Below are 10,582 nucleotides of genomic sequence, written 5' to 3' on the forward strand. Positions count from 1 at the left end.
ATAAAATCATTTCAAGATGACCTAGTTTTGCTCTTGGCTGTAAACTGCTCACTGATAGGATTCAAGAGGTGTTTGGGGAGATACCTTTCTTTCTGAGTCACTTGCACTTCTGAGAGGCCCCAGCCTAAAATCAGGAGACTCTCTCTTAGTCATGCCATTGCAGTCTCCAGTGAGTGCCTGGGACCATAATAAAGAGGCAGCCTGTCATTTTTATGAACAGATCTTGATTCACGTCCAGGAAGAATAGGTTAGGGGAGTCTCTCCATGGGGTTTGATCTGAGCGGCTAGGAGGCCTGTGGCCAGAATATCTCATTTACCACTGGCTATCCACCTCTGGATCTCTGGTAGCATAGTGGCTAAAGCACTTGACTGCTAACCAGAAGGCTGGCGGTTCAAACCCACCAGCCACTCCCCGGAAGGAAGGTTGGGCAATCCTACTTCCGCAGTGATACTGCCTCGGAAACCCAAGGAGGGGTCGCTATGAGTCAGGGCTGACTCAATGGCACATAACAACAACACAACAACAAATCCAGCTCTGGTAGCATAGTGCCTAAGGCACTTGACTGCTAACCAGAAGGCTGGCGGTTCAAACCCACCAGCCACTCCTCGGAAGGAAGGTTGGGCAATCCTACTTCTGTAGTGATACTGCCTCGGAAACCCAAGGAGTGGTCGCTATGAGTCAGGGCTGACTCAATGGCAAATAACAACAACAACAACAACATCCACCACCCGAAGGAGCTCTGGTGGCATAGTGCCTAAGGCATTTGACTGCTAACCAGAGGGTTGGTGGTTCAAACCCACCAGCTGCTCTGCAGAAGGAAGATGGGGCTATCTACTTCTATAAAGATTTACCGCCTCAGAAACCCAGAGGGGGTCTCTATGAGTTGGAATCGACTTGATGGCAGTGAGCCGTTTTTTTTTTTTTTGTTTTTCTATCTATCACTTGCCCGTGAGTGTGTTCTTCTGTGGTGGCTGGTGTGTTGCTGTGATTCTGGAAGCTATGATACTGGTATTTTGAGCAAGAGCAGGGTCACTGATGGTGGACAGGTTTCAGCAGAACTTCCACACTAAGACAGACTAGGAAGAAAGGCCTGGAGATCTACTCCCAAAAATTGTTGTTATGTTGCTGACTCATAATGACCCCTCCTTGGGTTTTCGAGGTGATATCACTATGGAAGTAGATTGCTCAACCTTCCTTCCGAGGAGTGGCTGGTGGATTTGAACCTCCAGCCTTCTGATTAGCAGTCAAATGCCTTAGGCACTATGCCATCAGAGCTCCTTATAAACCTTGTTACCTCCCTGCAATCCATCTGTCAGGGGGTAATAGACCAAAGACACAGAAGTTGGTTCAGATTTTGAAGGAAAGACTCCTTTAAGGCACATGTGTCTCTGGGTGGTTCCTTTCCTTAACCTCGGCAGAAGACCACCTTCTCTGTCATTAGACTAATAAAGTCTGACTTGGTTCCTCAAGCTTTGGAGATCACATCCTTGAACATCAGAGCCCAGTGGAGGTAGGTAGCTGCTGGGCATCAGGAGCCCAATTAGGGCAAGACTTCCTGGCCCTGCAGGTCCACTTCTACATTCCTTCTACGTTTACAGGGGTGCGGGTGGATTGTGGAGCAGGGAGTCAGCTTCCAACTCCCAGTTGAGTGATAGGGTATGTGTGTGGTCATTCGGGTACAGTTTCAGGGGCGTCTCCAGCTTCCCCCATGGCATCACTGCTACTGTCTGGACCTTGTCGAGGAGAAAAGGACTCGGGATTTGGGACCTCACTAACACGTGAGTGCCAGTAGCCCCAGACCTGCGCGGAGAAAAAGCGCCCACTCAGTCACGCGCCCTGGCCAAGGCAATCTCCAAACCACCACCCGGGGCCCGCAGAGCGGCCGGGGCGAACAGCAGGTGTCACCCTTCTGCTTCCAAACCTTCCGCCTCCAGGTGCTTCGCGTTCTTGCAAACTTGTGTTCCGAGCTGCGGCCCACAGGGCAGCCAGGCGAGTTGGCCGCGTCTCAGCGCGCTTCCGGGGGACAAAGGGGGCGATGAGGGCGGTGGCAGGTGTCGCTGACGCCCGCGGGCCGCTCAGGTGTCGCAGGTCGACCTCACCGCGGTGGGGGGCAGTGGCCGCGCACCAGGTCACGCCCTTCATTTCCGCCTCCGGGCTGAGGTTCTGGGACATAGCGACGGCCCCGGCTCCCGCCCAGGTCCTCAGGCGCCTGCAGTGCCGCATGCAGCTGCGCCTGCTGACCCAGGAGCAGCAGCTGGTGCCGAGGTCGCTGCGGCAGGAGGCGACGGTGACCGACAGTGAGGCTGCAGGTGCGAGGGCTTGGGCCGGGTGTCAAAAGCACAGTGAGGCCTGGCGAGGGTGAGGGGGTGCGGATGAATGAAAAGTACGCGTGAAAGGATCCGGGGTAGGGGGCGGGCGGGGAAAACCGCGAGGCCGGGCGCTCGAGAGGGGTGCAGTGCTCGCTTAGTGCTTGTGGGTTGGGGTACAGGTGTGTGTAAAAAGTACAGTGAGGCCTGGCGCACGTGTAGGGGTGCACGTGATGTATAGTTCGAGTGTGTAGGGGGGTGCAAAGTGCGTCTGCACGTGTGTAGACGTGCGGCTGTGTATATAAAACGTAAGGTCCGGCGTGCGTGTGTAGAAATGCAAGTGGGGAGAAGGGTGCGGGTGCCCGCTCCGTGCCCCTATAGGGGTGCGGGCTGAGTATCCGTTTACAAGGGTGCGAATGTGAATGCAAGGTACAGGAGTGCGGGAATTCGCTCAGTGCACGTGTGTGCGGTGCTGGAGTGAGCGCCTGGAACGCGTGCTCGGACCTAGAAGGTGCTCCCCGGGCAGCTCGCTGAAGGAAATGTGAGTCACTATCTCTAGCCCTGGGAGGTCCGAATCGACCCACTTGTGTCTTAATAGGGCTCAGCACACTTTGGCGGTTGAACTGCAGGTCTCGGGTATCTAGTAGCGGTGTCATCACTGTAGATGCTGGAAATGCGGCCACAGAGTGCCTTTAGGGGCAGAAGGCGACCGGAACCCAAGTCTCCGCACTGCCCGCGTGTGTGCCTTTCGTTTTCTTTCCAAGACAGTGGGCTACTTTCCAGTCGCACCTGAAAGCTTTCCGCTGGGCGAAGTTCTGACGCGCGGGAGACACTGAATGGGCTGTGACCCAGGCCGAGCCAGTGTCATGGCGGGTGTGGCTTCAGTTGGCGTTACTTTTTAGTTCAGAAAGTGATTCAGCGCAAGCGCCGCCCAGGGATTGGCGAGGAAAATGCTCTCACCCTGGCGGGATCCCCGCTCCTCTCCAGAGCTAGAGGAATTCCATAGGCCCTGGTAACTCACCCAGCCAATTCGCGGGAGAAAGATGAGACAGACAGTTTCAGTGAAGACTGTCAGCCTTGGAAACCCTATGGGGCAGTTCTCCTCTGTCCTATGGGGTCTCATGGCAGTGGGTCTAGCTTTGTTCTCGTCCCCCAAAATAAGCACACTTGCCCACAAAAAGGAGAGGTTCAAGCCCTCTCCCTTCCAGCTCATATTACCTCCCTGCCTTAGAGAGCTAGTGGAGCTCCAGGGGCTTGTTTGGCCCTGGCATGCTGTGCCTGCAGAAAGGTTTAAGTTCTGTATGCTGGTTTTGGTTGGGGGATTTTAGACAACTCACAGGAACTGGCCTCATCTTCCCATGATAAATAGGATCTGTGTTTAGTGCTGTTATTCTCAAAGCATTAGAACAGTGTCAGGTACATAAACCAAAAACCAAGCCAAACCCACTGCCATCGAGTCATATCCAACTCATAGCAACCCCTCCTTGGGTTTCTGAGGCAGTATCACTATGGAAGTAGATTGCCCAACCTTCCTTCCAAGGAGTGGCTGGTGGATTTGAACCGCCAGCCTTCTGGTTAGTAGTCATATGCCTTAGGCACTATGCCACCAGAGCTCCTAGGCTCTGTAGTAGGTGCTCAATAAATGTTGTGGAATGAATGAAAGCTCTAGATGTGTCTTCTCCCTTTGCCATAAACTGAATGGGAAGTTTGGACCTTTTTTTTTTTTTAAGTATTAAATGTCATTTCACCACTGTCTTAGTAAATTTGAGGCTTAACAAGGGATCAAAAGCCTTATTTATCAACTAATCGATGTCTCTTTTAGGTGCCAGAGGGGAAAAGGGATAGCTTTCAGTGTTTTGTCAGGGAATTCTGAACCTCCAGGTGCCAGAAAAGAGTTTGGTTTACTCTGTACACTGATGGCTTAGTATTCGTGATGGTTTAGTATATATACTGATGGCTTGTTATGTATACTAATGTTGTTGTTAGTTACTGTTGACATCCTTATGTATAACAGAACAAGATGTTGTCTGGTCCTGTGCCATCTTCATGACCATATATAGTAATAGAAGTAATTTTGTTTCTTCTGGAACCATCCACACAGAGGAACAAAACAGCAGATTTACATATTACACTATGATTTTCTTTCCCACAAACATGTATTAAGAAATATCCGAGGTTCAAGTTGATTGGACTTGTAGACTTCACAACACGTTACTCAATGCCTGGCCTGTAAGAACATAATTATTCTGCAGAGAGAAATAAGCTTCCTCTTAATGCAACAAATTGAGTCAGAGATGACCTCTGTGGTATATATTGGACCAGGCTAATGGAAATAGGAAGAATAATTAAACTAAGGCAGGCTGTCATTGTCCCAGATTATGACTAAATTCTTTGGGAAAGTTTCGCTAATAGGGAAGCAGAGAATTTACTCTTCTAAACAGCTTGAGTTCTAAAATGCATTCTCTGTATAGTAATGCAATAATTAATGCTCAGTACTCTTTCATGGAGAGTTTTTGGAAAGAACCTATCCCTGAGTTTTCTTTAAAGGAGCTCATTTTATTGCATTCCAACTAGACCCCTGTGGTGGGTAGCTAGGCAGGGCAGGCTTAAAAACAAATTCTTTCTATTGCACCTTCTGGTGCACTCTGGTATACTCAAATATTGGATGTTTAATAGCAGAATTTTGAATGAGTAGGATTTCTGTTGGGATGAAGGCTGGCCTTATTTCTTCTGGAATTTGTCTAAGTAATATAACTTTAGAAAATCATAGTTTCTCAGCTCATATCTAGAGTTAATTGTTAAACAAGTAGATTCGAGTAACTCTGCCTGGATTCAAATTCTGGCACTGCTGCTGCTTACTAGCTATGTTGTTGTTAGGTGCCATCAAGTCAATTCTGACTCATAGCGACCCTGTACAACAGAATGAAACACGGCTGTGTCGCATGCCATCCTCACAATCCTCGGTATATGTGAGCCCATTGTTGCAGTCACTGTGTCAGTCCATCATGTTGAGAGTTTGCTCCTTTTTCTCGACTTTACCAAGCATGATATCCTTCTCCAGGGAAGGTCCTCTCTGACAACCTGATCAAAGTAGGTGAGATAAAGTTGGCCATTCTCGATTCCAAGGAACATTCTGGCTGTACTTTTTCCAAGACAGAGTTGTTCATTTTTCTGACAGTCCATGGTATTTTCTGTACTCTTTGCCAATACCACAATTCAAAGGCATCAACTAGTCTTCAGTCTTCCTTATTCATTGTCCACTAGCTGTGTTACATGTAGCAAATTATTTATTGTCTCAAAACTTCAGTTTCTTCATCTGTAAAATAAGGATGATAATACAATTCTTATGAGGATTAAATGAAATAATGCATGTACAATTCTTGGGACAACATCTAGCATATATTAAGAGCTTAATACGTGTTGTGTGTGTGTTAGGAGCCATTGAGTTGGTTCTGACTCATAGTGATGGTAGAACAACAGAACAAAACACTGCCTGATCCTGTGACAGCCTCACAATTATTGCTATTTTTGAGCCCATTGTTCCAACCACTGGATCAGTCTATCTCCTTGAGGGTTGACCTCTTTTTCACTGACCTTCTCCTTTACTAAGCATGATGTCCTTCTCCAGGGTCTGATCACTCCTGATAACGTGTCCAAAGTACGTGAGACAAAGTGTCTCCAACCTTGCATCTCAGGAATATTCTGGCTGTACTTCTAAGACAGATTTGTTCATTCTTCTGGCAGTCTGTTGTATATTAAATATTCTTTGCTGACTCCCTAATTCAAATGTATCTCTTCTTCTTCAGTCTTCCTAGTCATTGTCTAGCTTTTTCAAGCATATGAGCAGGCACACCTTCGTTCCCAAAGTGACATCTTTGCTTTTGAACACTTTAAAGTGGTCTTTTGCTGCAGATTTTTCCAGTGGAATATGTTGTTTGATTTCTTGATTGCTGCTTCCGTTAGCATTGATTGCGAGTAAGATGAAATCCTTGACAACTTCAATCTTTTCTCCATTTATCATGATGTTGCTTATTGGTCCAGTTGTGAGGATTTTTTTTTAAATACTGAGTTATAAACCATGCTAAAGACTATAGTCTTTGATCTTCATCAGTAAGTGCTTCAAATCTTTTTTGCTTTCAGCAAGCAAGGTTGTGTCATCTGAATATTGCACGTTGTTAATGAGTCTTCCTCTAATCCTGATGCCACATTCTTCTTCATATAATCCAACTTCTCGGATTATTTGCTCATTGTACAGATTGAACAAGTAGGGTGAAAAAATATAACCCATACATGCACTTCCTTATTTTAAACATGAATTATCCCCTTGTTCTGTTCAAATGACTCCCTCTTGGTCTATGTACAGGCTGTGCATAAGCACAACTAAGTATTCTGGAATTCCCATTCTTTACATAGTCAATGAAATGCAAGTAATTATCTTTGTGGTATTCTTTGCTTTCAGTGAAGATCCATCTGATATAGCAATGATATCCTTTGTTCCATGTCCTCTTGTGAATCTGACATGAATTTCTGGCAATTCCCTGTTGTTGTCCCACTGCAACCATTTTTAAATTATCTTCAGTTAAGTTTAACTTGTGTGTAATATTAATGATACCTTCCGCACCCTGTTGGATCACCTTTCTTTGGAACGGGTACAAATATGAATCTCTTCTAGTTGGTTGGCCAGATAGATGTCTTCCAAATTTCTTAGCATAGATAAGTGGGTGCTTCTACATTGCATCTGTTTGTTGAAACATCTCAAATGGTATCTGTCAATTCCCTGAGTCTTGTTTTTTGCCAAAGCCTTCTGTGCAGCTTGGACTTCTTCAATACCACTGGTCCTGCATTATACACTACCTCCTGAAATTGTTGAATGTTGACTGATTCTTTTTGGTACAGTGAGTCTGTATATTCCATCCATCTTTAATGCTTCCTGCCTCATTTGATATTTTGCCCATAGAATCCTTCAGTATTGCAACTTGAGGCTTGAATTTTTTCTTCAGTTCTTTCATCTTGAGAAATGCTGAACATGCTCTTCCCTTTTGGTTTTCTAACTCCAGGTCTTTGAACATTTAATTATAACACTTTACTTTGTCTTCTCAAGCTGCCCTTTGAAATCTTCTGTTCAACTCTTTTACTTCATTATTTCTTCCATTTGCTTTAGCTAGTCTACATTCAAGAGCAAGTTTCAGAGTCTCTTCTGACATCCATTTTGGTCTTTTCTTTCTTTCCCGTGCTTTTTTATGACCTTTGGCTTTCTTCATGTATGTCCTTGATGTCGTCTCACAACTTGTCTACTCTTTGGTCATTGGTATTCAATGCATCAAATCTATTCTTGAGATGGTCTCCAAATTCAGATGGGATATGCTCTAGGTCATACTTTGGCTCTCATAAGCTTGTTTTAATTTCCTTCAGCTTCATCTTGAACCTGCACATGAGCAACTGATGGTCTGTTCTGTAGTTAGCCCTGGCCCTGTTCTGACTGATGTATCAAGCTTCTCTATCATTTCTTTGTATACATGTAGTCAAATTGATTCCTGCACATTCCATCTGGTGAGGTCTACTTGTATAGTTGTCTTTTATGTTGTTGAAAAAAGTATTTCCAATAAAAAGGTCAATAAAAAAAATCTATCTCATGCAATCTCCAGATCATTTCTATCACTAAGGCCATATTTTCCAACTACTGTTTGTTCTTCCTTATTTCCAACTTTTACGTTCCAACACCAGTGTAGTAGTTAAGGTTATGTATCAGCATGGCTGAGCCTGGTTTTGAGTGGTTGAGCAGCTGGATGTAGCGATTCCCCATGATGAGACTAGTTAGTAATCAGCTCCATGGTAGAATCTGCTGTGAGCCACTGAGTAGCTGCCTTAGGGATGTTGTCTGCTTCCAGTATATAAGAAAAAGCTTTGAGAAAGATCTCTGAGCTTTTGGCACATCTGGATCATGCATTTGGCCTACTCTTCATCTCAATGGCCTGCCATGTTGTCTACCGATTTGGGGACTGTTTCTAGACTTGAACTAGTGGCCTGCTGTGTTGCTTCATAATCTTGAGACTGTGCCATTTTACTTGTCGACCTTGGGTTTGTCAGCCTTAGCAGCCAGTAGTTGCCCAAGTTAAGAGAAGCCTCCAGCTTCAGTGGGCCGGGACCAAGAGGCAAAGCTGAAGCCCAAGGCCCAGGAGCCTTCATACAGCTCCTAGAGCCAGTACTCTGAACTCAGACTCCTAGCCTCCTAAACTGTAAGAGCATAAATCCTTGTTTGTTAAAGCCTGTGGTAGTTTTTGTTAGATCAGTACTAGATAACCAAAACAACCAGTAATTATCAATGCATCTTGATTGCATGTTTAATCAATTTCAGACTGCAGAAGCTGGTAAAAATCTTCAATTTCTTCGTCTTTGGCGTTAGTGGTTGGTGAGTAAATTTGAATAATAGTTGCGGTAGTTAAATTTGTATGTCAGCTTGGCTGGGCTTGGTTGAGTGGCTGGGCAGCTGGTGGTAGTTATTACCTGTGGTGAGACTGGCAATCAATTCCATGGTGAGATCTGCCACAAGCAGCTGAGTAGCTGCCTTTGGGATGTGGTCTGCTTCCTGTATATAAGGAGAAGACTTGGGGATAATCTCTAGCTTATAGCACACTTGAACTCTGCATGTAGCCATGTTGTTCAGCAGCCTGCCATGCTCTGCCAACCTCAGGACTTTGAATGGACTTGAATTAATGGCCTTCCATGTGCTTTGGTAATATTGGGACTGTGCCTTTTTATTTGTCAACTTTGGGCTTGTCAGTCTCAGCAGCTAGCAGCTGCCTGAGTGAAGAGATGCCTCTAGCTTCAGTGGGCTGGAAGTAGGAGGCAGAGCTAAACCCCAAGATTGAGGGGCTTTCACCCAGCCCCTAGAGCCTGTCACTTTGACCTTTGACTTAAAGCCTCCAAACTGTAAGAGAATAAACCCCTATTTATTAAAGCCATCCTATTTGTGGTATATATTCATGTCAGAGCAGTACTAGGTAACCGAAACAATAGTTGTATTAAGTGGACTTCCGTGTTTGTTGTTGTTATGTGCCGTTGAGTCAGACCTGACTCATAGCAACCCCTCCTTGGATTTCTGAGGTGGTATCACTACGGAACTAAATTGCCCAACCTTCCTTCTGAGGAGTGGCTGGTGGGTTTGAATTGCCAGCCTTCTGGTTAGCAGTTAAGTGCCTTAGGCACTATGCTACCAGAGCTCCTTGGTCTTCCATGTAGGTTTGTGGATATTATCCTAACACTGGTAGCTTTGTACTTCAGGATAGACCTTGAAATGTTCTTTTTGATGATAAATGCAATTCTATTCCTCTTCAATTTGTCATTCCTGGCATAGCAGACCATATGATTGTCCATTTCAAAATGGCCAACACCTGTCCATTTCAGCTCACTATTGCCTAGGATGTCAATCTTTATGCATTCCATTTCATTTTTGATGACTCCCAGTTTTCCTACTTTGTACATTCCATGTTCCAATTATTAATTGGTGTTTGCAGTTGTTTCTTCTCATTTTGAGTCATGTCATATCAGCAAATAAAGGTCCTGAAAGCTTTGCTCCATCCATATCATTTAGGTCAATTCTGCTCTGAGGAGGCAGCAGCTCTTCCCTAGGCCTGACTTGAGTGCCTTCCAACCTGAGGGGCTCATCTTCTGACGCTATATCAGACAGTGTTCCACTGCTATTCATAAGGTTTTCACTGGCTAATTTTTTAAAAAAGTTGATCACCAGGTCCTTCTTCCTACCTGACTCAGTCTGGAAGCTCCGCTGAAACTGTCCACTATGGGTGTCTCTGCTGGTATTTGATATATGTGGCATAGCTTCCAGTCATAGCAACACACAAGCCACCACAATGGGAGAAACTGACAGATGAATGGTGGCAGTAAGTGTTAGGTATTGTTATTAAAGAGTCCCTGAGTGATTCAGACAGTTAACACATTCAGCTGCTAACAGAAAGGTTGTAGGTTTGAGACTACCCAGAGGCACCTCAGGAGAAAAGCCTGGAGATCTATCTGAAAAATTAGCCACTGGAAACCCTATGGACCACAGTTCTACCCTGACACATATGGGGTTTCCATGAATTGAATCAACTTGATGACAACTTCTTTTTAAGTTGTGATTTGGGTGAAAGTTTACAGAGCAAATTCATTTTCAATACAACAGTTCATACACATTTTGTCTCATGACATTGACTGCAATTCCCCACAATGTAACAGCTCCCTTCCCACTTCCTCCCTGTAGTTACCTCTTCCCTGTGTC

Source organism: Orycteropus afer, unplaced genomic scaffold, assembly GCF_000298275.1.
Source record: "Orycteropus afer afer isolate SDZICR_OR568_19922 unplaced genomic scaffold, OryAfe1.0 scaffold00005, whole genome shotgun sequence".
Classification (NCBI taxonomy): Eukaryota; Metazoa; Chordata; class Mammalia; order Tubulidentata; family Orycteropodidae; genus Orycteropus; species Orycteropus afer.